This window comes from Bos mutus, chromosome 26 (assembly GCF_027580195.1).
Source record: "Bos mutus isolate GX-2022 chromosome 26, NWIPB_WYAK_1.1, whole genome shotgun sequence".
In the NCBI taxonomy this organism is placed as follows: Eukaryota; Metazoa; Chordata; class Mammalia; order Artiodactyla; family Bovidae; genus Bos; species Bos mutus.
In genome coordinates this window covers 23795786-23821847 of record NC_091642.1, presented here as the reverse complement: position 1 = coordinate 23821847, position 26062 = coordinate 23795786, and positions in this window count along the sequence as shown.

Here is a 26062-nt window from a genome sequence, read left to right as displayed (position 1 = left end):
GTTCACTGGACGACTTGGTAAAAGACACGCACGTCAAAGAGTAAGAGATAAAGCCCATGAATATTCAGGATCTTGATACATCAGTGAATTATTTAGGGATCCAATGAGGCATGCCAGGACATCACTTCCCAAGTAAAGGACAAGCTATTGCATCTCACGGTGCTTATGTTGAAGAAGGAAGTGCAATGTCTGGTAGACCTCTTTGGGTTTTGGACACAGCATCTTCTACCTCTGGGAATACTGCACTGACCCACAGTCACATCAGATCACATCAAAGGCATCAGGAAGGGGCCCTGTAGCAGTACCAGGATTTGGTGCAAGCAGCCCTGCTGCTTGGTCTATAGGACATGCCAGGCCCTATGTATCAGAAGTGACTGTGGTAAGAAAAGACCTTCAGGATATTCTGGTACACATAAATAGAAGATTCACAATGTATCACCCTTGGGTTCTGAAGCTAGACCTTATAATTGGCAGTAATGTATTAATCTTTAAAAACAATAGCCCTTGGCTGATACTCAGTAACTTTAGAATTCTTGAGAGACCAGCAAGAAAGGGAAAGAGTCAGGACAGTGGTCATGATCCTGTTCACTGGGAGGAAGTAGATAAAGTTTTCTACCTTGGAAGTAGGGAGAAATATGATTTTCACCCTACTGATCCACATAAGAAAAGACCCTGATGCTGGGAAAGATTGAAGGCAGGAGGAGAAGGGGATGACAGAGGATGAGATCACCAACTTGATGGACGTGAGTTTGAGCAAGCTCCAGGAGTTGGTGATGGACAGGGAAGCCTGGCGTGCTGCAGTCCATGGGGTCACAAAGAGTTGGACATGACTGAGTGAACTGAACTGATCCACATAGGTGTCTTTTGATACTAATGTGGGTAATTAATAGACAAGCACAGTAGCCACAGCCTGAGAAGTGTCTAAGCTCTAAAGAATAAGGATCTGTGTTACCCTACTTAGTACGTCACTTGGACAAGCAAAGGGAAATCAAGAATTGATAATAGAAGAGGGAGATGACAAGTGTATTTGTGACCTTTGTACAAGCAGTGGTAGGGGTTCCCTGGTCCTATTATCTTCCTCTTTTGAGCTGACTTTGGGGAAAGCAGCCACCAGAATCCTGAAGGAGCAGCTTCCAGGACATAAGTGGAGGTGAATTTAGATGACTCAAGGTGGAAGCTTCCCCAGATACCAAATTGCATCTTCCAATTCCCCTACTTCTGGGCCTAAGTCTTTGTTGCCCCAGTTGCCACACTTTTGGATACTGAGATTTTACAGCTGAGTATCCCCAAGATCACACCATAGGCTGAATAGAAACACCTTTCCCAATGTCACATCCCTTCCCTGGGGGGCTGAGATGGGTGTATGAAAGCCCAGCACTTTCTTACCCCAAACTGAAAGGACTCTGCAGGGTCATCTCAGTCCAGGGTCCTGCATAAGATCAGCTGAGTCTTTTATTATGACTGCGTCCCAACTCATTTTTTCCTTGAAAAGTTTGCTTCCTTCACTGTTGCCCTAGTAGTATGCCTTCAAATATTTCCTGTACAGTCTGCTTCCTGGGTGCTCTGTCCCTTGACAGGTTACACATGAGATTCTCTCCATATATCATCCCCACCTTAAAACTCACTCTATGCTCTAACTCACTTACATGAAGGTTAAATTGTTCGAAATTCCTATTTTCATTATTGCCTCCCCACTGTGATGAGTTTTTTTTTTTTTTTTTTTAGTCATACTTTTTCAGTTGAGTAAACTTGCCCTCTGCAATTAATTCCAAGGTTGAAGTCCCTGTCTCCAAGCCAAAGCAAGAACATGGTGTGTTATTTGCCTATTCAATAATGTCAAACCTCTTGCACCTGATATGTTTGACGGATTCTAAATTGAGAAGCATCTGAATGGAGAAGACCCGAGCCTTGTAAATGTACTTGTCACTGCTGAGACATCATCCTCAAAGCTGGTATGAGTTGAGAATGCACAGAGGGCATACAGCCCAGGCAAGATGAACACAAAGAGGCATTTTGAAATTTTCCTTTGTGCATTCATAAATAAGTAAGTCCAATTTAGCTTATGTGGTAAAATGAAATCGGGGAAAGAAGCAAAATATAGCCTCAAGTCTTCACACAGAGGAGTCACTCCACGTTTTTCCATGTAAAGTCTTGAAAAGATTTAAAAAATAACTATTAATTTTCTCCTGCATAGTCCATCAGTATCACCCAGGGCAGGCCCACCAGTCACTGTGGCTGACAGCTTTTCTCTTACAGTATTTAGTGAAATTAAACTGTCAGTCTTCATTTCTCCTGACGGCTTCAGTACTGCACCAATTTCTGACTAAGAGGTTTTTTTTAAAACATTAAAGAGAGTCTTGGTGGATTGAAAGCCCTGATTTTCAGTTTGGCATCTTCACATGAGATCCAGAATACGGAAGACAAAGACATCAGGACAGATGAAGGTTGGCAGCATAAAAGCAAAAGCAAGCATTTTCCCCCTTTACCGACTTGACATTCTCTCATTTGGAAGTTTGAGAGAGTCCCAGGCCCAGAAATGGCCTCATCGTTGGTGACATGGGGTGTGGAACAGGTACTGGGCCCCAAGATAACATCAAATAGACTAGACATGAGAGAGCTTCACACCAGAGAGGCAGAGAAGCTGGCAAATAAAACCCATCACCCATATGATCACCTCCCTGAGATATTCCACCGGAGGCAACCCTGGAGGTGGCATTGTGTCACCCTTCCTATTGTTTCAGCTACCTGAGTTACATCACAGAGTGTGCTTCATTGATTCAGGACCTGACATGGCCTTCAATCAGCCACTTTCTAGAAATACTTAAAACTATTGCTACACTTACCTTCTCACCAAATCTCCCATTCAGCTTGAACTGACTAAATCGCCCCATAAGCAAGTTTCCTATTTGAGGGCTGCCTGGTTCAATTTCTTTTTTTTTTTTTTCTTACCTCTCATGTTTTTAGCTACACTGACACTCAGGGAACTCCTTGTACTTTACATAATGCCACCCCTGACCCATATTCAGTTTCCCCTTTGTAGGAGAGCAAAACTCCACTACCTCAAATTTGACATGAGGATTAATTTAGGTTGATTATTTTTTAAAAACAGAAGACTCAAGAGATGTTTCTTGCTACGTATGTTCCCTTTGACTGCCTAAAAGAATTTAAGTAAATGGCCTCTTTCTGGAGCAGAACTTATCACCAGCGATATCTGCAAAGAATATGACCTAGGATGGTGAGGGAAACTCAGCAAGACCTAGAAATAAGAATTGACTTTGTGTCCCTTTGAACACTAAAAAGAAATAGAGGAAAGCAATAGAATGGGAAAGACTAGAGAACTCTTCAGAAAATTAGAGATACCAAGGGAACATTTCATACAAAGAGGAGGACAATAAAGGACAGAAATTGTAAGGACCTAACAGAATCAGAAGATATTAAGAAGAGGTGGCAAGAATACATAGAAGAACAGTATGAAAAAGGTCTTAATGACCCAGATAACCACGATGCTCTGGTCACTTATCTAGAGCCAGACATCCAGGAGTGTGAAGTCGAGTGGTCCTTAGGAAGCATTACTACAAACAAAGCTAGTGGAGGTGATGGAATTCCAGCTGAACTATTTCAAATCCAAAAAGATGATGCTGTGAAAGTGCTGCACTCAATATGCCAGCAAATTTGGAAAACAACATTGGCCACAGGACTGGAAAAGGTCAGTTTTCATTCTAATCCCAAAGAAGAGCAATGCCAAAGACTGTTCAAACTACTACACAATTGCACTCATTTCACATGCTAGCAAGGTCATGCTCAAAATCCTTCAAGTTAGGCTTCAACAGTACAAGAATTGAGAATTTCCAGATGTTGAAGCTGGATTTAGAAAAGGCAGAGGAACCAGGGATCAAATTACCAACATCCATTTGGATCACAGGAAAAGCAAGGGAATTTCATAAAAACATCAACTTCTGCTTCATTGACTATGCTAAAGCCTTTGACTGTGTGCATCACAACAAACTGTGGAAAACTCTTCAAGAGATGGGAATATCAGACCACCTTACCTGCCTCCTGAGAAAGTTGTATGCTGATCAAGAAGCAACAGTTAGAACAGGACATGGAACAACAGGCTGGTTCAAAATGGAGAAAGGAGTACAATGAGGCTGTATATTGTCACCCTGCTTATTTTACTAATATGCTTGTTACAACATGCTAAATGCAGGCTGGATGAAGCAAAAGCTGGAATTAAGATTCAGTTCAGTTGCTTAGTTGTGTCTAACTCTTTTCGACCCCATGGACTGCAGCACGCTTCCCTATCCATCACCAACTTCCGGAGCTTGCTCAAACTCAAGTCCATTGGGTCGGTATGCCACCCAACCATCCTCTGTCATCCCCTTCTCCTCCTGCCTTCAATCTTTCCCAGCATCAAGGTCTTTTGAAAAGAGTCAGTTCTTTGCATCAGGTGGCCAAATTGTCACAGCTTCAGCTTCAGTATCAGGCCTTCCAATTAATATTCAGGACAGATTTCCTTTAGGATTGACTGGTTTGATCTCCTTGCTGTCCAAGGGACCCTCAAGAGTCTTCTCCAACTCTACAGTTCAAAAGCATCTATTCTTCAACGTTCAGCTTTCTTTATAGTCCAACTCTCACATCCGTACAGGACTACTGGAAAAACCACAGCTTTGACTGGATGGACCTTTGTTGGAATGGAATCAAGATTGCTGGGAGAAATATCAATAACTTCAGATATGCAGATGACACCATGCTTATACCAGAGAGTGAAGAAGAACTAAAGAGACTCTTGATGAAGGTTAAAGAGGACAGTGAAAAAGCTAGCATAAAACTCAGCATTCAAAAAACTAAGACCATGGCATCTGATATCATCACTTAATGGCAAATAGATGGGTAAAAAATGGAAACAATGACTGATTTTATTTTTTAGTGCTCCAAAATCACTGCTGATTATGACTGCAGCCTTGAAATTAAAAGACTCTTGCTCCTTGGAAGAAAAGCTATGACAACCTAGACAGTGTATTAAAAAGTAGAGGCATCACTTTGCCAACAAAAGTCCATATAGTCAAAGTTATGGTTTTTCCAGTAGTCATGTACAAATGTGAGAGTTGGACCATAAAGAAGACTGAGCACTGAACAATTAATGCTTTCAAGTTGTGGTGCTGGAGAAGACTCTTGAGAGTCCCTTGGACAGCAAGGAGATCAAACCAGTCAATCCTAAAGGAAATCAACTCAATATTCATTGGAAGGACTGATGCTGAAGCTGAAACTGCAATACTTTGGCCACCTGATGCAAAGAGCTGGTTCACTGGAAAAAATCCTAATCCTGGGAAAGACTGAGGGCAGCAGGAGAAAGGGGAGACCTAGGATGAGATGATTAGATGGCATCATGGACTCAATGGACATAAGTTTGAGGAACCTCTGGGAGATAGTGAAGGACAGGGAAGCTTGGCATGCTACAGTACATGAGGTCACAGTGTTGGACACAACTGAGCGACTGAACAACAACCCACTGTCTCTACAAAGCCCAGTAAACATGTGTTTACAAAGCATTTCCGTTTCCATATCCATGTGAATTGCCTTCCTCCTCTTTGAAATCCCAAACCACAAACCTCAACATCCTCTTTGGTCTTTAGCTGAAGATGGTATTTAAAGTGAGGGGGTTAGGTCATTTTCGTGACTACTTAGTTTTCCCGAGTTTCTCCCAGATATACTTGTTGTCAAACATCTTTTTCTTTCTCCTGTTAATCTGTCTTATGCCAATTTAATTCTTAGATCAGCTAGAAGAATCTAGAAGGTAGAGAAAAATTTTTTCCCTCCCCAACATTCTAATATTGTGATGTCCTATAACTCAAAACCATAACCCTTTACTTTCCTAGCAGCCAAATTTGCATGCTCTAAAAGAGGATGTCCTCAAAGTGCTACAGCTATACCTCTGTATCAACTCCACTGAAACCAGTTTATTTAGCTAAGGCTTAGAGGGAAGCTAACTAATAAGAGAGATTAAGCTTGAGGTAATCATGAAGTTTTAAATGGAATGTGTGCATGCATGCTAAATCACTTTGGTCATGTCCGAGTTTTTGCAACTGTAGCCCGCCAGGCTTCTCTGTCCATGGGATTCTCCAGGCAATACTAGAGTGGGTTGCCATGCCCTCCTCCAGGGGGTCTTCCCAACACAGGGATCAAACCCACATCTTTTGCATTTCCTGTATTAGCATACAAGTAGGTTCTTTACCACTAGGGCCACCTGGGAAGCCCATTTATGAAGTATTTACTTTCTAAAGAGGAGCACATGCTAACCAAAAATGAGGTTCCCTAAAAACATATCTCTGTCATACTCATGGTTCTGTGTCATTTGGTATTTACTATACTGCCTTTTCCAGTAGTCATTAATGGATGTGAGAGTTGGACTGTAAAGAAGGCTGAGCGCCAAAGAATTGATGCTTTTGAACTGTGGTGTTGGAGAAGACTCTTGAGAGTCCCTTGGACTGCAAGGAGATCCAAGCAGTCCATCCTAAAGGAAATCAGTCCTGTATTCATTGCAAGGACTGATGCTGAAGCTGAAACCCCAATACTGTGGCCACCTAATGAGAAGAGCTGACTCATTTGAAAAGACCCTGATGCTGGGAAAGATTGAAGGCAGGAGGAGAAGGGGATGACAGAGGATGAGAGGGTTGGAAGGCATCACCAATTCAGTGGACATGAGTTTGAGTAAAGTCTGGGAGTTGGTGATAGACAGGGAGGCCTGGTGTGCTACAGTCCATGGGGTTGTAAAGAGTCAGACATGAGTGAGTGACTGAACTGAACTGGACTGACACTGCCTTGAGTAAGTGGGGAGTTCAAATACATGTTGAATTTGCTATGATCACATGAATTCAGTTACTGAATGAAACTCTATGGAACACACTTCATTTGGCTGCTTACCTTTTTTGTTAAAATCATAAATGTTAAGGTCAGAAAGGCTCAGACTCCAGTTTTTGGCTATCATGTACTTGGGGAAGTGTGTTTTATGGGCAAATTATGTGGCATTGCTGAGTTTCAATTTCCTCATGTGTAAAATGGGCATGATAGCATTATATCTCTCATAAGGTTGATGAGGGGATTACAGGAGATATTTTTCAGGTGCTTTGCACAGTGACATTCATATAGGTAGTGCAAGCTAATAATAATAACAGTAACAGTAGTAGTAAAACAAAGAATTTGTTCCTAATTCTCATGACTGTGGACTTAACAGTTAATTTAGTGGGCTAACTCTCACTCACTTCTTTGATTCATTTGAACTGCAAGGAAAAATTATAACATTTAAACTCCCAGAAATAAATATTTATGTAAATTACATAAGGGAATAAGATCATTATGTCTAAAAGTGAAAAGAAAATGTTAGTTGCTCAGTCATGTGCAATTACCTGCCACCCCATGGACTGTAGTCCACAAGGCTCCTCTGTGCATGGGATTCTTCAGGCAAGAATACTGGAGTGGGTAGCCAGTCCATTTCCAGGGGATCTTCACAACCCAGGGATCAAATCTGTGTCTCCTGCATTATAGGCAGATTCTTTACTGTCCAAGCCACCCATTTCTGTAAATAAAATAAGGGAACAAGATCATTATGTCTGAAGCTCCTTAGAATAGAGACGTTGGCAATTTTTTCCTATAAAATGCTAAGAGTAAGTACTTTAGGTTTTGCAGGCAAACTATGATCTCTGTCATAACTATCCATTCAACTCTGCCATTGAGTCATAAATGAATGGGTGTAACTATGTTACAATGAAACTTTATTTCCAAAAACAGGTAGTGACCTGAAGGAGGCAAAACCAGAGGAAAACTGAATGAGTGAAGTTCACCAGTGAGTGATGTTTCACTTGAGTGCCTTTAAAGGCTTGTTTTCCATCCAGCATTCATGAGATGCCATTGCATCTTTGTAATACACAGTTCATGTGGGTTTATAAAAAATAAACAAACAACACACACAAAATAGAAGAGGCACTTGGCTGGATTACGTCTCCAGGTTATAGTGTACAAAGAGTATCTGATGTCACAGTAGAAAAAGTGAGTCATAGTGGATTCACTATAATTTCCACCAAGAACCAACAGAGTTGGGGGTGGGGTGCTTTAGAGGCCATCCTATCCCTTCATAGAATCACCTAGTTATATCTAGGACTACATTCTTGGCACAGAGGCTAAGGAGAAGTACATTTCTAATGCAGGTAGTAAAAGCAAGTGGATTTGATAATGAACTTTTAGTGACTTCTCAGCCTACTGTTTTCATGTTCTCTTCCTTTGTTGAGAAGATGGTTGCTTAGGAAATCAGTTACTGCGGTGGGCTTACAATTTTCATCCATAGACCTTAAACGGAAAAGAGAGAGTAGAAAGGTTTTGCTGTTTTATTAACACAGAAAAATAATGAAATAGAAGCCAGGGAGGACAAAGTCTTTGTATCAGGGGCAACTCTCTAGTTGTGGTGCACAGGCTTCTCATGGATCAGTAGTTGTGTCTCCAGGTTCTAGAGCGAAGCCTCAATAGTTGTGATGCATGGGCTTAGTTGTTCCACGGCATGTGAGATCCTCCTGGATCAGGGGTTGAACACTAGTCCTGCATTGGCTGGTAGATTCTTCACTGATGAGTCACCAAGAAAGCCCTGTATCTGCATTTTTTAACTGAGATTAAAAGGCTAGAGGAAAAGATGAGGGAGGTCAGTGGTACAGGTAGAGGTCTCCTATGTCTCTCCCCAGTGTTACCAGAACAACTATGGAGCCTGTGACCTGGGAACCACAACTACTGAGCCCATGTGCTGCAGCTACGGAAGCCTGGGCGCCCTAGAGCCCATGTCTGCAACAAGAGAAGCCAGTGCCATGAGAAGCCTGTGTACCACAACTACAGAGTAGCCCCTGCCCACTGCAACTAGGGAAAAGCTCATACAGCAATGAAGACCCAGTGCAGCCCAAAATAAATAATTAACTTTATTTAAAAAAATGCAGCTTCAAAATAAGTCATGTAGCCTCCCACTCACTTCCTAGCAGACACTACCCACATTTTTAAAAAACAGAAAATCAATGTCACCAACCAAGAATAATGGCCACAGTAGCCAGAACGGGACCATCAACAATGTACAAGATTCCATCATCTCTGATCAGCCTGAGAGAAGCAATTAGAGGGCCAAATTTTGAGCTAATTGCTTCTCAAAGGTTATTTATACATCCTCTTAAACTAGCTCAATTTGAGTTTGATGATAATAGATTGAGCATGAATATAAATTATTCAACCTTATTCAACTTAACTTAGCCCGAGCTTAGTTTGTATATTCCTATGACCAGATGACAGAACGCAGGTTAGTTTTCCTCTGAAAAATTTGAGGCTGTGGCTGGGAACACAAATTGCCAAACAAAATCAAATTGCACAAGCAGTCTATCATAGCTTCCAGAAAATCAAAAAGGACATTAAACTTGAATGAACATTATAAAAGCTGAAGCCCAGCTTGAACTGATGCATTTTCATTCCAATTGCATTTGATTATTCTTGTTATGTTATTACCATGTTCGTAACTGTTGCAATTTGTCAGTACAGACCAATTTCTTCCCAAATGGAATATGACTTGAAATAAAAATGCTAATGATTTGCTGTGTGCACCCATTTTAGAGGCCATTGCTCATACAGTATTTCATTCAGGAAACTGAAGGTAGTGTGTTGGTCAGAGTTGAAACACACAACTGGGGGAAAATATCCTGTAGAGAGAGCACCGAATTTGAACATAAGCTTAGTCTTTAAATATTTGCATGACCTTGGGCTGATGCTCCAAACTATACATACCACCTGGCCTTTGCACAGGTGTTATCTCTATTAAAAATGCTTCCCTTCCTTTTCCCCTTTCTTCCAGTTTCATATCAATATGCATTCCATCTGATTTCCCTATGTAGAGCTGTTTACCAAAATTCTTGAATAATAATATAGTAACATTTATTATTTTCATGCATGTAAGATGCTATGGTGTTTAAGGGTTCCTATGCCATCTTGTATTTTAATTTAGTTTATATATCTATCTTTGCAACAGACTATTAATTTATTAAGGGGGGAAATGTGCTTTGCTCAACTATATTTGCAGCATTCAGAAGAGTGGTACCACAGAGTAGACATTTAATAAATATTAATTTAAAAGTTCCTATCTCTGCAAAATGAGGACAATGGTGCCTCTGCTTTCCGTCTTAGACAGTTGTTGCAAGAATCAAATGAAATGATCTGTATAAAAATTCCATGTCCACTAAAATATACTCTATACATATCAGAAGTTATGATGATTTCCCAACTAAGAAAATATATTCTGTATGAGAAATTGCAAAGATGCCCATTAATATAACTGGGATCTAGGTATGGTGAGAAGGCATGTTCATTACTTCAGCTGCTCAAGAACATAAAAATTTAATGCATCCTGTGTTAAAAGAGGAAAAAAAATGTCCATATATTGTTTGTATTAGGAAGATGAAAAGTGTGGAGATATGGGATGTGGCATGAAGATGAGATATTTTGAATACAAATTTTCATTACATATTTATTTACATATGTTTTTTCTGCAACTTGTACTTTGATGAACAGGTTTGATTCTGAAATTCAGGATCTTTCCCCTCGTCTGAAGGACTCAGTAGAAGAGAGAATGATGACAAGGACTTGCTCTTCCACCATGATGTCTGAGAATGTACACCAGCTTGAGTGTCTACACAAAATGAATGAAGAAGTAAAGTATGATCTATAGATGCAATGATGTGCTACACAACAAAATAAACTATTATTAACAGGATAACTTAAGTGACTCATACAGACGTGATATTAAACAGATCAGCCAGTGCCTTCAAAGAAAACACACTATATGATTCTACATGAATGAAATTAAATATTAGGCAAAGTAGTACACAGTAGGTCCTTATTAGTTATCTATTTTATATAGAGTAGTGTGTATTTCACCAAACTCTAGTACTCTTGCCTGGAAAATCCCATGGAAGGAGGAGCCTGGTAGGCTGCAGTCCATGGGGTCGCTAAGAGTCGGACAGAACTGAGAGACTTCACTTTCACTTTTCACTTTTATGCATTGGAAAAGGAAATGGCAACCCACTCCAGTGTTCTTGCCTGGAGAATCCCAGGGACAGGGGAGCCTGGTGGGCTGCCGTCTATGGGGTTGCACAGAGTCGGACACGACTGAAGTGACTTAGCAGTGGCAGTAGCAATGAAAACACTGTGGGGAATCCCATGGTGGTCCAGTGGTTAGGACTCTGCACTTTCATTGCCTAGGACGTGAGTTCAATTCCTGATCTGGGAACTAAAATCCAGAGTCGGACACTACTGAACGACTTTCTCTTTCACTTTTCACTGTCATGCATTGGAGAAGGAAATGGCAACCCACTCCAGTGTTCTTGCCTGGAGAATCCCAGGGACGGGGAGCCTGGTGGGCTGCCATCTATGGGGTCACACAGAGTTGGACACGACTGAAGCAACTTAGCAGCAGCAACAGCAGTGTGTATTTGTCAGTCTCAGTCTCCCAACTCATCTTACTCCCAAGCTGCTCCATGCTTTTCTCCGTGGTAACCATAAGTTTGTTTTCTACATCTGTGACTCTACTTCCATTTTGTAAATAAGTTCCTTTGTATCATTTTTTTAAATTACATATTTAAGAATATCATATATTTGTCTTTCTCTATCTGACTTACTTCACTCAGTATGACAGTTTCTAGGTTCATCCATATAGCACAGGGAAATCTTCTCAATACTTTAGTAAACTATATGGGAAAAGAATCTAAAAAAGGAGTGGATATAGGCATAACTAATACACTTTGGTATAAGCAGTAACTAATGCAACAATGTAATCAACTAACTTTAAATTAAAAAAACAAGAATAGGCAAAAATAATACATGGTGTTGGATATCAAAACAGTGGTTAATTCATGGCATGTTTTTCATGGGAGAGACTTAAGGATACTAGAAATGTTCTATACAGATATGAAAAATTACTGAGCTGCCCATTTAAGATCTGGGCACCTTCCGCCATGTATGCAATTTCTCAATAAATAGTGTAACAAAGCCAAGGAAAGTAAAACTCTTGTTGGGAGATGGGGCTCATAAAAGATATATGTGTGAAATATACAGATTCACTCTCCTTTCCTATTCTGTTAGACTGCACGCCCACAGAGGGAAGAGATGACAGCCAGCTTAGCTAGCTCTGTGTCACTATTAACACGCATGTTCCTATCTTGGGAAACATTTTTGGCTGTTTTCAATTTGCACTATTAGAAATAGAGCTTCTATAAACATTATTTACATGTCTTTAAAAAATGTGGTAATGTGTACCAATCATACCAGACCACCTTACCTGCCTCCTGAAAGTCAAGGTCAAGAAGCAACAGTTATAACCAGTCATGGAACAATGGACTGGTTCAAAATTGAGAAAGGAGTTATGTCAAGGTTGTATATTGTCACTGTGCTTATTTATCTTATATGCAGAGTACATCACGTGAAATATTGGGCTGGATGCAGCACAAGCTGGAACCAAAATTGCCGGGAGAAATATCAATAACCTCAGATATGTAGATGATATCACCCTAATGTCAGAAAGTGAAGAGGGACTAAAGGGCCTTTTGATGAAGGTGAAAGAGGAGAGTCAAAAAAGCTGGCTTAAAACTCAACATTCAAAAAACTAAGCTCATAGCATCTGGTCCCATCACTTCATGGCAAATAGATGGGGAAACAATGAAACAGTGACAGACTTTATTTTCTTGGGCTCCAAAATCACTACAGATGGTGACTGCAGCCATGAAAGTAAAAGACGCTTGCTCTTTGGAATAAAGTTATGACAATCTAGGCAGTGTATTAAAAAGTAGAGGCATGATTTTGCCAACAAAAGTCCATATAGTCAAAGCTTCGGTTTTTCCAGCAGTCATGTATGGATATGAAAGTTGGACCATAAGGAAGGCTGACTGCTGAAGAACTGATGCTTTCGAACTGTGATGCTGGAGAAGACTCTTGAGAGTCCCTTGGACAACAAGCAGATCAAACCAGTTGATCCTAAAAAAAATCAACCTTGAATATTCATTGGAAGGACAGATGCTGAAGCTGAAACTCCAATACTTATGACTACCTGATTGGAAGAACCAGCTCTTTGGAAAAGATCCTGATGCTAGGAAAGATTGAGAGCAAGAGGAGAAGGGGGCGACAGAGGAATGAGATGGTTGAATAGCATCACCGACTGACTCAATGGACATAGGTTTAACCAAACTCCAGGAGATAGGGAAGGACAGGAAGCTTGGCATGCTGCAGACCATAGGGTCACAAAGAGTTGGTCATAACTTAGCGATGAAACTGGAGTGGCATGTGGTACACAACAGTTTACAAATACTTATTACATAAAATAAGTAAGTGAGGAAATGAATGGATAAATTATCTTTCAAACAGTTCATGCAGAGAGGAGGGAACTTGGCTCTTTTCAGGGGGAAAGTGTTGCAGGAGAGTAGGAACAGTATGGAAGGAATGAGATGTTGCAGAGGACAGGGCATCAACAGCCCAGGGACCGATTTACCCTCTGGAAGAATATTCACTGAATCTGCCTTTATCCAGAGATTCAGGATGGAGCAAGAGGGATCAACCAGAGTCAGCCAGCCTGGATCTGCCCAGCAGCCATCTGTGCTGTCTCGCTATTCCTATGTGGGTCGGGGGAAGAGTCCTAGAGTAGGAGAAAGAGGAACCCAGATTCAGCTCTGCCCACAGACACTGTGTAGTCTGGATAACTCACTTTAGTTTTCTGAGTCCCCTTTTTCGTCATCTCAAAATTGCAAAAAGGCAGCTTAACTCTGCTTTCCTGACATATCCCGATGCAAGAAAGAAGTGAAGTGTGGGATTCAACCTAAACAACTTACAACAATAAGTAAAATTTCTTGCAACACTGACATATTTTTCAAACATGCAAATTGCTCATTTGAATTTATAGCACATTTTAACATTTTAATATAAAAATAATGTTTATTTGCAAAGGCTTTTAAGAGCATAGAAACAACCCTGGAAGCTGAGCTCTGTTTACCCTTGCCGTGTCCCCTGCATTATCATCACATAACTTGAATGCTGGTGGTATCAGAACCCGAAGATCTCCAACTTCTCAAGGAAGTAGATGACTCTTTCCCATCATCCTGCTGCCTCTTTCTCCATATCCACCATCCCCCCGAAAATAGACCTGTCATTAGTTCTCTTCTATACCATGATTTTGTAGTCTAGAAATTGAGTTCAGTAAGTACTGACTGATGATATCACGCCTTTCTGGTCATCCTGCATCTTAAAATCTGTGATTTAGTAGAGTAGACATCATTCAGTAAGACATTTCTCCAGTTTAAAAATGACGCTATGATCATTTCTTTGTGTTTACAGCAGTTAGGCCACTTGTTTTCTGACAATGAGCTGTTAAAAAATCTCATCTAAAATTTTTATTATTTCGTTTTTTTTAATATCTTAGTAATTAGATTCATAATTGCAAGACTTGCTCTGACACTGGTAAACAACTCTGTTTGACATTTAAGAAGAATGCCTGGGATTCTGAGATTAACAAATGGTAACGAGTGCCTGGATTGTGTAGGAAAATAATGCATTCTACTTCTACAGTTCCGAGGAACACTCGGCCATCTTCCCTCCATCTGCCCTTTTACACTCGGAAAAACCTACTATGGACCAAAAAGAAATTCTCCCTATTTTGCACTTCTTGGAAGAACACTTCCAAAAGGAAGACAAAGATATTACAGAGGCCTTAAATCAGAATGCTGTCTTAAATGCTATCTTAAATCAGAAAGCTATATCTACCACTTGGGACTAGAAGGGAGGAGACCTATTCCCAGGTACGTGCATGAATTTGCTTAAAAATTTTTAAAAGCAAGAACACAATTCTCAGTTTAAAGGACCATCTCAAGGACACATTTCTTAGTAGTTATAGGTGACAAATGCATGCCACAGAAAATTATTTTTCATCTCCACAAAACCAAATCATCAGTATGTTGTCTGTTGAGAGAAACATTTCTACATGAGAAATGGGAATTAATCTCAAGGGGAAAATGTAGTGTTATCTTCTGCATTTATATTTACATGCCATAATTACCCATATGGAAACAATTCCCCAAAGCCTACTTATTTCTCATGTAATAGTGTCTTACAGCGATAATAACCACTGCTATAGCAAAATACCATAGATTGGGTGGCTTATAAACAACAGAAGTTTATTTCTCATATTTCACAGGCCAGAAAATTCAAAGTCAAGGTGCTTGCAGGTCTGGTATCTAGAAGAAGAGCTGTTTCCTAGATCTCAGACAGCCTTCTTTGTGCTGTGTCCTCACATGGCAGGGGAGGGTGAGAGGGATATTTGTGATCTCTTTATAAAAGCAATAATCCCACTCATGATGTCTCTATCCTCATGACCAAATCAGCTCCCAAAGGTCCCATTCCCATTTTCACATTGAGTGTTAGCTTTCAACATATGAACTTTGGAAGGGACACAAACATTTAGTCTATAGTAAATAGTAATCTATAATTATGAATCATTGCTGACCCAGTTTTTCAACTACATGGGTAGAATCTTCTTTGCTGAATGGAATGACTTCTTAGAATCAAAATTACATATTTTTTGCTTGAGTTGACTCAAAGTAATTAAAATCATGAGATGGGCACCAATTATTTCTAGGCTTCTGTAAATCTAGCACATGATGTCTAAAATTGAACTAAAGGAGGGTGGCAACTTCTTGGTTATATTTAAACTAGAAATTTAAATTTTATTTATGAATTTGAATCAGTAACTAATTCTTTTATGATAAACATGTGAAGATTATATCCAAAATAGGAGTTATTTGCCTCCAATTACAAGCTGGAATCATATTAAAAATAACTATAGCTATATAAATACATATATATAATATATGTAAATGTATGTATATATACACACAAACTTAAATATATTGTTAAGGAGGAAGAAATTTTTTCTACTTTTAAGTTCTTCAGGCTGGTCTAAGAATTAGATTGACATGAGACAGCTCAACAGGAGAAAATCAAACAAAAGTTTAATAACATGTATACACAGGAGAGACCCAGAAGAATTGAGTAACTCTTTCAAATGACTGAAACCCCCACCTTAAATACCATTTTTAGCTAAAGATAAAAGAGAATGGCTGGGATAGTGGTTTGGCCTTCAAAAGGCAGAAGGGCAATTCACATGGAGATGAAAGCAAGCCTTTGGTAAACAGATGTTTGCTGACCCTTGCAAAGACGACAGGACACACAGTAATATCTGATCCCTAGGTCTTGCTGTTTCCCCACACTTAGACCATTTATTTGCAGATATCTCTGGTGGTGATGGCAACCCACTCCAGTGTTCTTGCCTGGAGAATCCCAAGGATGGCGGAGCCTGGTGGGCTGCCATCTATGGGGTGGCACAGAGTCAGACAGGACTGAAGTGACTTAGCAGCTGGTGATTTCAAGAACAGGACTTCTTTCTACATTTTTTAAGACAATGTAACAAGAAAAAAACTTCTGGAATCTACTGTTTCTTAACATTAACAGCGTAAATTAATCCCCATGCCAAAGACACACACCTTGGGGTAGCAAATGTTGCTCCCCTATCCCTCCTTTTTCTTTCTTATGCGGATATGAAGTAAGAGTTTAGATTCCCATAGGCTCTCACAGCCATATGGTCAGGCACATCAAGTAACTGGAAGTTTGGGAGTTAAAATCTGAGACATTTATATAGTCATGTCTCTCTTTCCAAAAGTTATAGTATCTACACTGGCCGACAGGGGGTACAACAGGGTCTTTCTCTACGATGGCTTCTTAAAACATGTCTTCCCCTACAAATGTATATGTCTGTGATTGCCATTCGTAGTATTCACATCATTCCCATGTTTTCTTGAGACTGAATTCTTTCTACAAGTAACTGACATGTGCTCCTGAAGAAAAATGCATCCCTGACTTCATGAAAATGCAAATTAGGAAATTAATTCCCAGCTTCACAGGCTGGACATATTCTCAGGCAATAAAGCATGTCAGAGCAGCATAAAATTAGTAGGAAAAAAACCAATATGAGCCTTGAAATAACACCCAGACACCTGAGTGCTTCTTTCAGAAAATAAGGACTCTAAGCCCCATGCTTAAAGGTCTTAGAAATCCTAAAACATCCCCAGTTCTAAAGAGCTATTTATCCTTGTTATAGCACTGTAGAAGATTTCTCATATGCAAAATAAATATTTATACAGTTTGAAAAACTAAGTGATTTATACCTGAAACCACCGCCTGCATCTGCTTAGGCATTTCCACCTCCAGCTTCTCTAACATTCCCTGAACAGTGGTCTATCGTGTTCTCTATGTCTTGTACAGAGATTTTTAGAGATGTAACAACTGATGGTAGAAAAGGGTCATAAATGAATACCTATGTTCTGGCAGGCACTGACTATTTATAGTTAATGACTTCACGACAACCATATGAGGCATGTAGCATTCTAATTTGCTTCCAAAGACAAGGGAGAACCTGAGACACAGGAAAAGCAAGTATTTGATTTCAATTTTACAAAGTTAGGAAGTTGAAAAATTAGGTTTGGAAATGAAGACATTCTATTATATGAAGCCTAAACTGTTTGCCTATCTAGAAAACCAATTTGGTTTTGCACAAGGATAGCGAGTGTCTAAAGCTGTGAGTTTTTTGAGAGCAAGGTCCTGTTCACTGTGTAGTGTCCTGGACCTAGTCCAGTACTTGGCATAGACTAGGTACTCATTAACGAATGGTTTAACAAAAGGAAGGTGAATAGTGAGGATATTTTAGGTAGTATAGGATGTTTCAATGTCCTACTCTCTTAACTTACTTATATTCAAATCTGACATCTCATTTATAAACTGTATCTATTATCACCAAGGAATTAGAAGTATTCATTTTCCTCATGGTAGGTTGGAGGTACCAGATGATTCCTTTTATTGAATACTTGCTCTCAGGCCAAGAGAGTAACAAAAATATATAACTATTTTTGTATTTTTACCTGTTGACTTTGCTTTGCCTCCATGGCTAAATCAGTGCTTATAGGAAACTATAGCTTTAAATGGGGCTTTCCAAGTGGTTCAGTGGGTAAAGAATCCACCTGCAATGCAGGAGACTCAGGAGACAGGGATTCAATCCCTGGGTTGAGAAGATCCCCTGGAGGAGGGCAGGGCAACCCATTCCAATATTCTTGCCTGGAGAATCCCATGCACAGCCTAGTGGGTTACAGTCCATAGCGTTACAAAGAGTCAGACATGACTGAAGCAACTGAGCACACATGCAATTATCTTTAAATGCCTATGTCAGAAAATGAAAAAAAAACAAACCTAAAAATCAATAATTGAGACTCTCACCTGTGATGAAGGAAAGAGAACAAACTAAACCCAGAATAAAGAGTAGGGAGGAAATAATAGAAGTGTAGAAATCAGTGACATAAGAAAGATTTAATATGTATAGAACAGTCTTTTGGACCCTGTGGGAGAGGGAGGGGGTGAGATGATTTGGGAGAATGGCATTAAAATATGTATAATATCATATATGAAATGAGTCACCAGTCCAGGTTCGATGCACGATACTGGATGCTTGGGGCTGGTGCACTGGGACGATCCAGAGGGATGGTATGGGGAGGGAGGAGGGAGGAGCATTCAGGATGGGGAACACATGTATGCCTGTGGCGGATTCATTTCAATATATGGCAGAACCAATACAATATTGTAAAGTTTAAAAATAAAATTTTTAAAAAAAGGAAGATTTAAGATATAGAGAAAATCCAATAAAATCAACACCTGGATTTTTGATAATAATATTAGTAATCCTATAACTAGAATAATGAAGTAAAAAGAAGGAACATACACATTATCAATATCAGAATGAGAAGTGGTATATTGTAGTTTATATAGGATCAGATCAGATCAGTTGCTCAGTCATGTCCAACTCTTTGCGACCCCGTGAATCGCAGCACACCAGGCCTCCCTGTCCATCACCAACTCCCAGAGTTCACTGAGACTCACGTCCATCGAGTCGGTGATTATAGGATAGTAAGTGAAATTGCTCACCCCTGGAACTGCTGTAGGAGATCTGTGGACACACTCCCCAGTGAAAGAGCCATGTGTGCTAAGTCACTTCGGTCATGTCCGACACTGTGCAATCCTACGGACTGTAAACCACCAGGCTACTCTGTGCATGAGATTCTCCTGACAAGAATACTGGAGTGGGTTGCCATTTCCATCTCCAGGGAATCTTCCTGGCCCAGGGATCAAACCTGCATCTCTTAAGTCTCCTGCATCGGCAAGCAGGTTCTTTACCACCTGGGAAGCCCAACATTTTTATTATTTATATAAAAGAATAACAACAATAATTTAAATTCTATGGAACTTATCCTATGGGCATATAGCAATGGGAGAAACATTTATTCAAGAAAATCAATTAAATCTTGGTAAGGACAATGAGTTCTTGAGCTATGACCCTTTCCCTCCAGCCCCATCTCCCAGATCAGCATGAAGAAACACTTCAGATGATGTGTGAGTGAGAAAATAGGTTTCCTCTCTGCTAGTTCTCAGTCAAAGGATAAGGTGTCTCATTGGGAGGGGCAGATCTCCAGTATGTCACACTATCTTCAGCTGCAAGGTGCAGAGACTAAATTCCTAGAAAGCATGGCTAAGAGTTGGTGTCTATAAATTACTCATTTTAAAGACTCACATATGCTGAAAGTACAAGGTTGGAAAAAGACATTTTTGGAAATAGTAACCAAAAGAGATCAGGATGTCTATATTTATATCAGACAAATTAAACATTAAGTCAAATACTGTCACAGGAAACAAAAAAGGACATTATATAAAGATAATGGGTCAAAACTCCCTGAAAGATATTACAGTTATAAATATAAATATAAATACACACACAGTATAAAAGCATCCAAATATATAAACATTGACAGGATTGCAGGAAGGAATACACAGCAATACAATAATAGTGGGCGACTCCAGTATCTCACTTACAGTAATAAACAGAATAACCAGATAGAAAAATCAATAAAGACAAAGAAGACTTGAACAATGCTGGATGAATCACAAGTTGGAATCAAGGGTGCTGGCAGAAATATCAACAACCTCAGATATGCAGATTGTACCACCCTAATGGCAGAAAGTGAAGAGGAACCAAAGAGCCTCTTGATGAGGGTAAAAGAGGAGAGTGAAAAAGCTGGCTTAAAACTCGACATTCAAAAAATGAAGATCAAGGCATCTGGTCCCATCACTTCATGGCAAATATATGGGGAAAAAGTGGAAACAGTGACAGATTTTCTTTTCCTGGGCTCCAAAATCACTGCAGATGGTATCTGCAGCCATAAAATTAAAAGATGCTTGCTCCTTGGAAGAAAAGCTATGACAAACATAGACAGTGCATTGAAAAGCAGTGACATAACTTTGCCGACAAAGGTCCATATAGTCAATGCTATGGTTTTTCCAGTAGTCGTGTGGAAGTGAAAGTTGGACAATAAAGAAAGCTGAGCACTGAAGAATTAATGCTTTTAAACTGTGATCCTGGAGAAGACTCTTGAGAGTCCCTTGGACAGCAAGGAGATCAAATCAGTCAATCCTAAAGGAAATCAACCCTGACTATTCATTGGAAGGACTGATGCTGAAGCTGAAGCACTAATATTCTGGCCATCAGATGCAAGGAGCTGATTAATTGGAAAAGACCCTGATGCTGGGAAAAATTGAGGGCAGGAGGAGAAAGGGGCAACAGAGGATGAGATGGTTGGCTGGCATCAGCATCTCAATGGACATGAGTGTGAGCAGACTCCAGGAAAGGACAGGGAAGGCTGGCATGCTGCAGTCTATGGAGTTGCAAAGAGTTGGACATGACTTAGGAACTAAATAACAACAATATAACAAACAGATCTTACAGACATACATACAATATTCAACCCAACAGCAGCAGAACAAGTCATGCTTCTCAAGTATATACGAGGTATTCTACACAATAGATCATACAATAGGTCACAAGGATTAACAAGTTTAAGAAGACTGAAATCATACTATGTGGTTTTTCTAACCAGAATGGAAAAAAATCTTGAAGTCAACAGCAAAAGGAAAACCAAAAAATTCACAAATATGTGAAAATTAAATAGAACACTTCTGAACAACCAATGTGTCAAAGGGAAAATCAAAAGGGAAATTATAAAAAATTTTAAAGCAAATAAAAATGAACACACATACCAAAATCAATGAGATGAGGTAAAAGCAGTACTAAAAGTTCATAATAATAAACATCTACATTAAAAAAGAAGAAAGATCTCAAATAAAGAACATAAATTCATACCTCAAAGAACAAGAAAAGGAAGAGAGAATTAAGACTGAAGTTAGTAGAAAAAGGAAATAATAGGGATTACATCAGAGTTAAGTAAAACAGAGAACAGAAAACAACAGGAAAAAAATCTCAACAAACTGAGGTTCTTTTTTGGAAAAAAACATAAAATCAACAAACTTTTAGTTAGAATAACAAAGAAAAAAGTTAGAGTACAGAAACAAAATCAACAAATGAAAATGGAGATATTACAACTGATGCCACAGAAATAGAAAGTATCATAAGAGATTGCTGTGAACAATTATACACCAAAGAACTGAATAACTAGAAAACTTGGATACATTCCTAGAAATATACAGAAAAATAACTCGTAAGGAGATTGAATCAGTAATCAACAACCTTCCAAAAAAGAAAAATTCAGGGCCAGATGGCTTCACTGGCACATTCTACTTAACATTTAAAGAATTAAAGGCAATCCTTCTGAAACTCTTTCACAAAATTAAAGAGGCGGGAACACTTCAAAACTTAGTTTATGAAACTAGAATTACCCCGATAACAAAACCAGACAGAGACACTACAAGAAAAGGAAATTACAGCCCAACATTCCATATGAACACAGATGCAAAACCGAATAGATCATACACCATGACCAACTGGGATTTATCCCTGGGGATGCCAGGAAGGATCAACAAACAAAAATTAATTTAATTTGATATACCACATTAAAATAATAAGGATAAAAATTACACAATCATCTAATAAAAGCCGAAAAGGCATTTAGCAAAATCCAGCAATCTTTAATCATAAAATTAACAAACTAGGAATAGCAGGGGATTAAATAAACATCTGTCTATCTATATTTGCTCAGTCATGACCAACTCTTTGTGGCCCCATGGACTATATCCTGCCAGACTCCTCTGTCCATGGAATTCTCTAGGCAAGAATACTAGAGTGGGTTGCCATTTCATTCTCCAGGGGATTCTCCCAACCCAGGGATCAAACTTGTGTCTCCCGCATTGCAGGAAGATTCTTTACCATTTGAATAAAGTTCATATACAAATAGCCAAGAGCTAACATTCTCAACAACAAAAAACTGAAAGCTTTTCCAATGAGATCAGGAAGACAAGGTTGCTTACCGCACCGCTTATCTTTAGCATAGTGTTATAAGTTCTAGCCTAGAAATGAGACAAGAAAAATAAGTAAGAGGCATCAAAAATCTCAAAGGGAAAAGTAAAATTGCCTCTATTTGCACATGACTTGAACTCATATATGAAAAGTCCACAGTCTCCATCACAATACTGGTAGAACTAATAGATGAATACAGTAAGGTTTCAGGACACAAAAATCAAAATATCAAAATTATTAATAATAATAATGAAATATCTGAAAAAAGAATTACAAAAACAATTCCATTTATAATAGTGTTAAAAATAATAAAATAGTTATGAATAAACCTAAGAAAGTGAAACACTGTACCCTGAATATTACAAATCCTGATGAAAGAAATTAAATGAGATGCAAACAAATTGAAAGTAATTCCATGTTCATCTATCAGAAGACTTTATATTGTTAACATGTTTATATTACCCAAAATGATTTACAAATTCAATGCAATCCTTATCAAAAATCCCAAAGACGTTTTTACAGAAGTAGGAAAAATGACCTTTTTTTTTTTCAATTTTTGGCCCCACCTCATGGCACATGTTCCCCTTGGAGTGGAGTGGAAGTGCAGGTCTTAACCACTGGACCAGCAGGGAAGTTCCTAAAATTTATATTAATTTTTAAACTTTAAATAAAGTGCCTCTAAGAGTAAAACAAAAAAGAAATCCTGAAAACGGACAATTGTGTAGGCATTACACAGGCTGATTTCAAAATATATTACTAAGCTGTAGTCACTAAAACATGCTATCAAGATAAAGACAGACATAGGTTAATGGAACAAAACAGAGAGTCTAGAAGTAGCCCCATACATGTGTGGCCAACTGATGTTCTACAAAAGTGTCAAGAATACACTATAAGGATAGGATACTGTCTTCAACAAATGGTGTTGGGAAAAGTGAATATTCACCTGCAAAAAAATCAAACTGGGCCTTTATCTTATACCAGAAACAAAAATCAGCTCAAAATTTAAAGACTCAAACATAATATTTGAAACTGTAAAGTTCTTTGAAGAAAATATAGGGGAAAAGCATGGAATTTGTCTTGCCAATGATTTCATGAGTATTCATGATTTCACCAAACTCACAGAAAACAGAACTAAAAATAGATGAATGGGACTGCATCAAACTAAAAGGCTTCTACTCCGGAAGAAAATAAGCAAAGTGTGTAGATCATCTATGGAGAAAGCAAAGATACTACAATCCATATGTCTGATACAGGGTTAATTTCCAAAATATTAACATTAAAATCTACAAATGAAAGAAAAACTAATTACATGATTTAAAACGGACTAAGAACGTGAGTAGACATTTCTCTAAAAAGACATACCAATGTCCAATGTATATGAAAAGATGCTCAATGTCACTATTTATCAGGGTAATAAATTCAAGTCAAAGCCACAGTGAGGCTCACACCTATTTGGATAATTATTATCACTAAAACAAAAGATAGCAACTATTAATGTGGAGAAATGGAACTCTTGTACATTGCCAATGGGAAAGCAAAATGATGTAGCCACTAAGAAAAACAATGCAAAGGTTCATCAGAAAATTAAAAACATAACTATTATATGACCTAGAAATCCCACTTCTTGGCATTTATCCCAGAGTTGAAATCAGCATCTTGAAGAGTAGTTTGTACTCTATGTTTACTGCAGCACTATTGACAGTAATCAAGATGTGGAAAGAATCTAAATGTTTATGGATAGGTGAATGGGTTATAAAAAGGAGGTATACACACAATGCACATCATTCAGTATCAAAAAAGAAAAAAAATCCTGCAGCACTGACAACCTGAGTGAACCCTGATAACATGTAAAATGTAGTAATCAAGTCATAGAAAGACAAACGGTGCGTGACTCCACCTATAGGAGGTATCTAAAATAGTTAAACTCGTAGAAGCAAAAATCAGAAGAGCAGTTGCCAGTAGCTGGGTGGAAGGGGGTAGGCAGAGTTGTTAATCAAGGAGTATAAAAGTTCAGTATTCAAGATAAATTAGTTCTAGAGATCTGCTGCACAATATTCTGCCTATACATAACAATATATTGTACACTTAAAACCTGCAAGAGTGGATATCTCATAAGCATTCTTACCACAATTAAAAAAATAAAGTTTAATCTCTCAGGGAGATATGATAATTATAAATATACATGCAGCTAATAACAGAATGCTAAAATCGAGGAAGTATAAAAACTGACAAAATTGAAAGGGGAAACAGACAATCCAACAGTAACAGTTGCAGACTTTAGCACTCCTTTCTAAATGACAGAAAAATTAATCAGAAGATCAACAAGAAAATGGAAGCTTTGAACAATACTATGATCCAACAAGGACTAACAGATATCTACAGAACATTCGAAACTGCTGTGTGAATATTCATGTCTACAAAGAAGTTATACAATTGTCCAATACGCAAATGAAATGATGTTCAATAATACTCGGAGAAGGCGATGGCACCCCACTCCAGTACTCTTGCCTGGAAAATCCCATGGACGGAGGAGCCTGATAGGCTGTGGTCCATGGGGTTGCTAAGAGTCGGACACGACTGAGCAACTTCACTTTCACTTTTCACTTTCATGCATTGGAGAAGGAAATGGCAACCCACTCCAGTGTTCTTGCCTGGAGAATCTCAGGGACGGGGGAGCCTGATGGGCTGCGGTCTATGGGGTCGCACAGAGTCGGACACGACTGAAGTGACTTACCTTACCTACCTCAATAATACTAGCCACAGTGAGATACCACGTCACACATACTAGGATGCCTAAAATAAAAAAGACAGGATAACAAGTGTCAGCAAGAAAGTGGAGGAACTGGAATCATTCATTGCTGGTAGGAATGTAAAATGTTTTAGCCATTTTGTAAAACGGTCTGGTTCTTACTCAAATGGTTAAACATCAAGTTGCGATGTGACCCAGCAAATTCCACTCCTAGGTATTTATCCAAGATAACTGAAAATATGTCTACACAACGACTTGTACACTAATGTTCATGGAACCATTATTCATAATAGGTAAAGAATGTATACAATCCAAATGTCTATCAACTAAGGAAGGGAAAAATTAAAAGTGGTTTATTTGTACAATGGGATATTATTCAACAATAAAAAAACGAAGTTCTAACCACGTGCTACATACAACATGGATGAAACTTAAAAATATTATGGAAAGTGGAAGATGTTAGTTAACAAAAAAATATGATATCCTGCATGATTTCATTTATATGAAATGTCCAGAATAGGAATATACATGGACAGAAATCACATTAGTGGTTGCCTAGGACTGGGGTTTTCCAGTACTCTTGTCTGGAGAATCCCATGGATGGAGGAGCCTGGTGGGCTGAAGTCCGTGGGGTCGCGAAGAGTCGGACACGACTGAGCGACTTCACTTTCACATTTCACTTTCATGCATTGGAGAAGGAAATGGCAACCCACTCCAGTGTTCTTGCCTGGAGAATCCCAGGGATGGTGGAGCCTGGTGGGCTGCCGTCTATGGGGTCGCAGAGAGTTGGACACGACTGAAGCGACTTAGCAGCAGCAGCAGCAGGACTGCGGTTGGTAGGGAGAAGTGCCAAGCGACCTCTG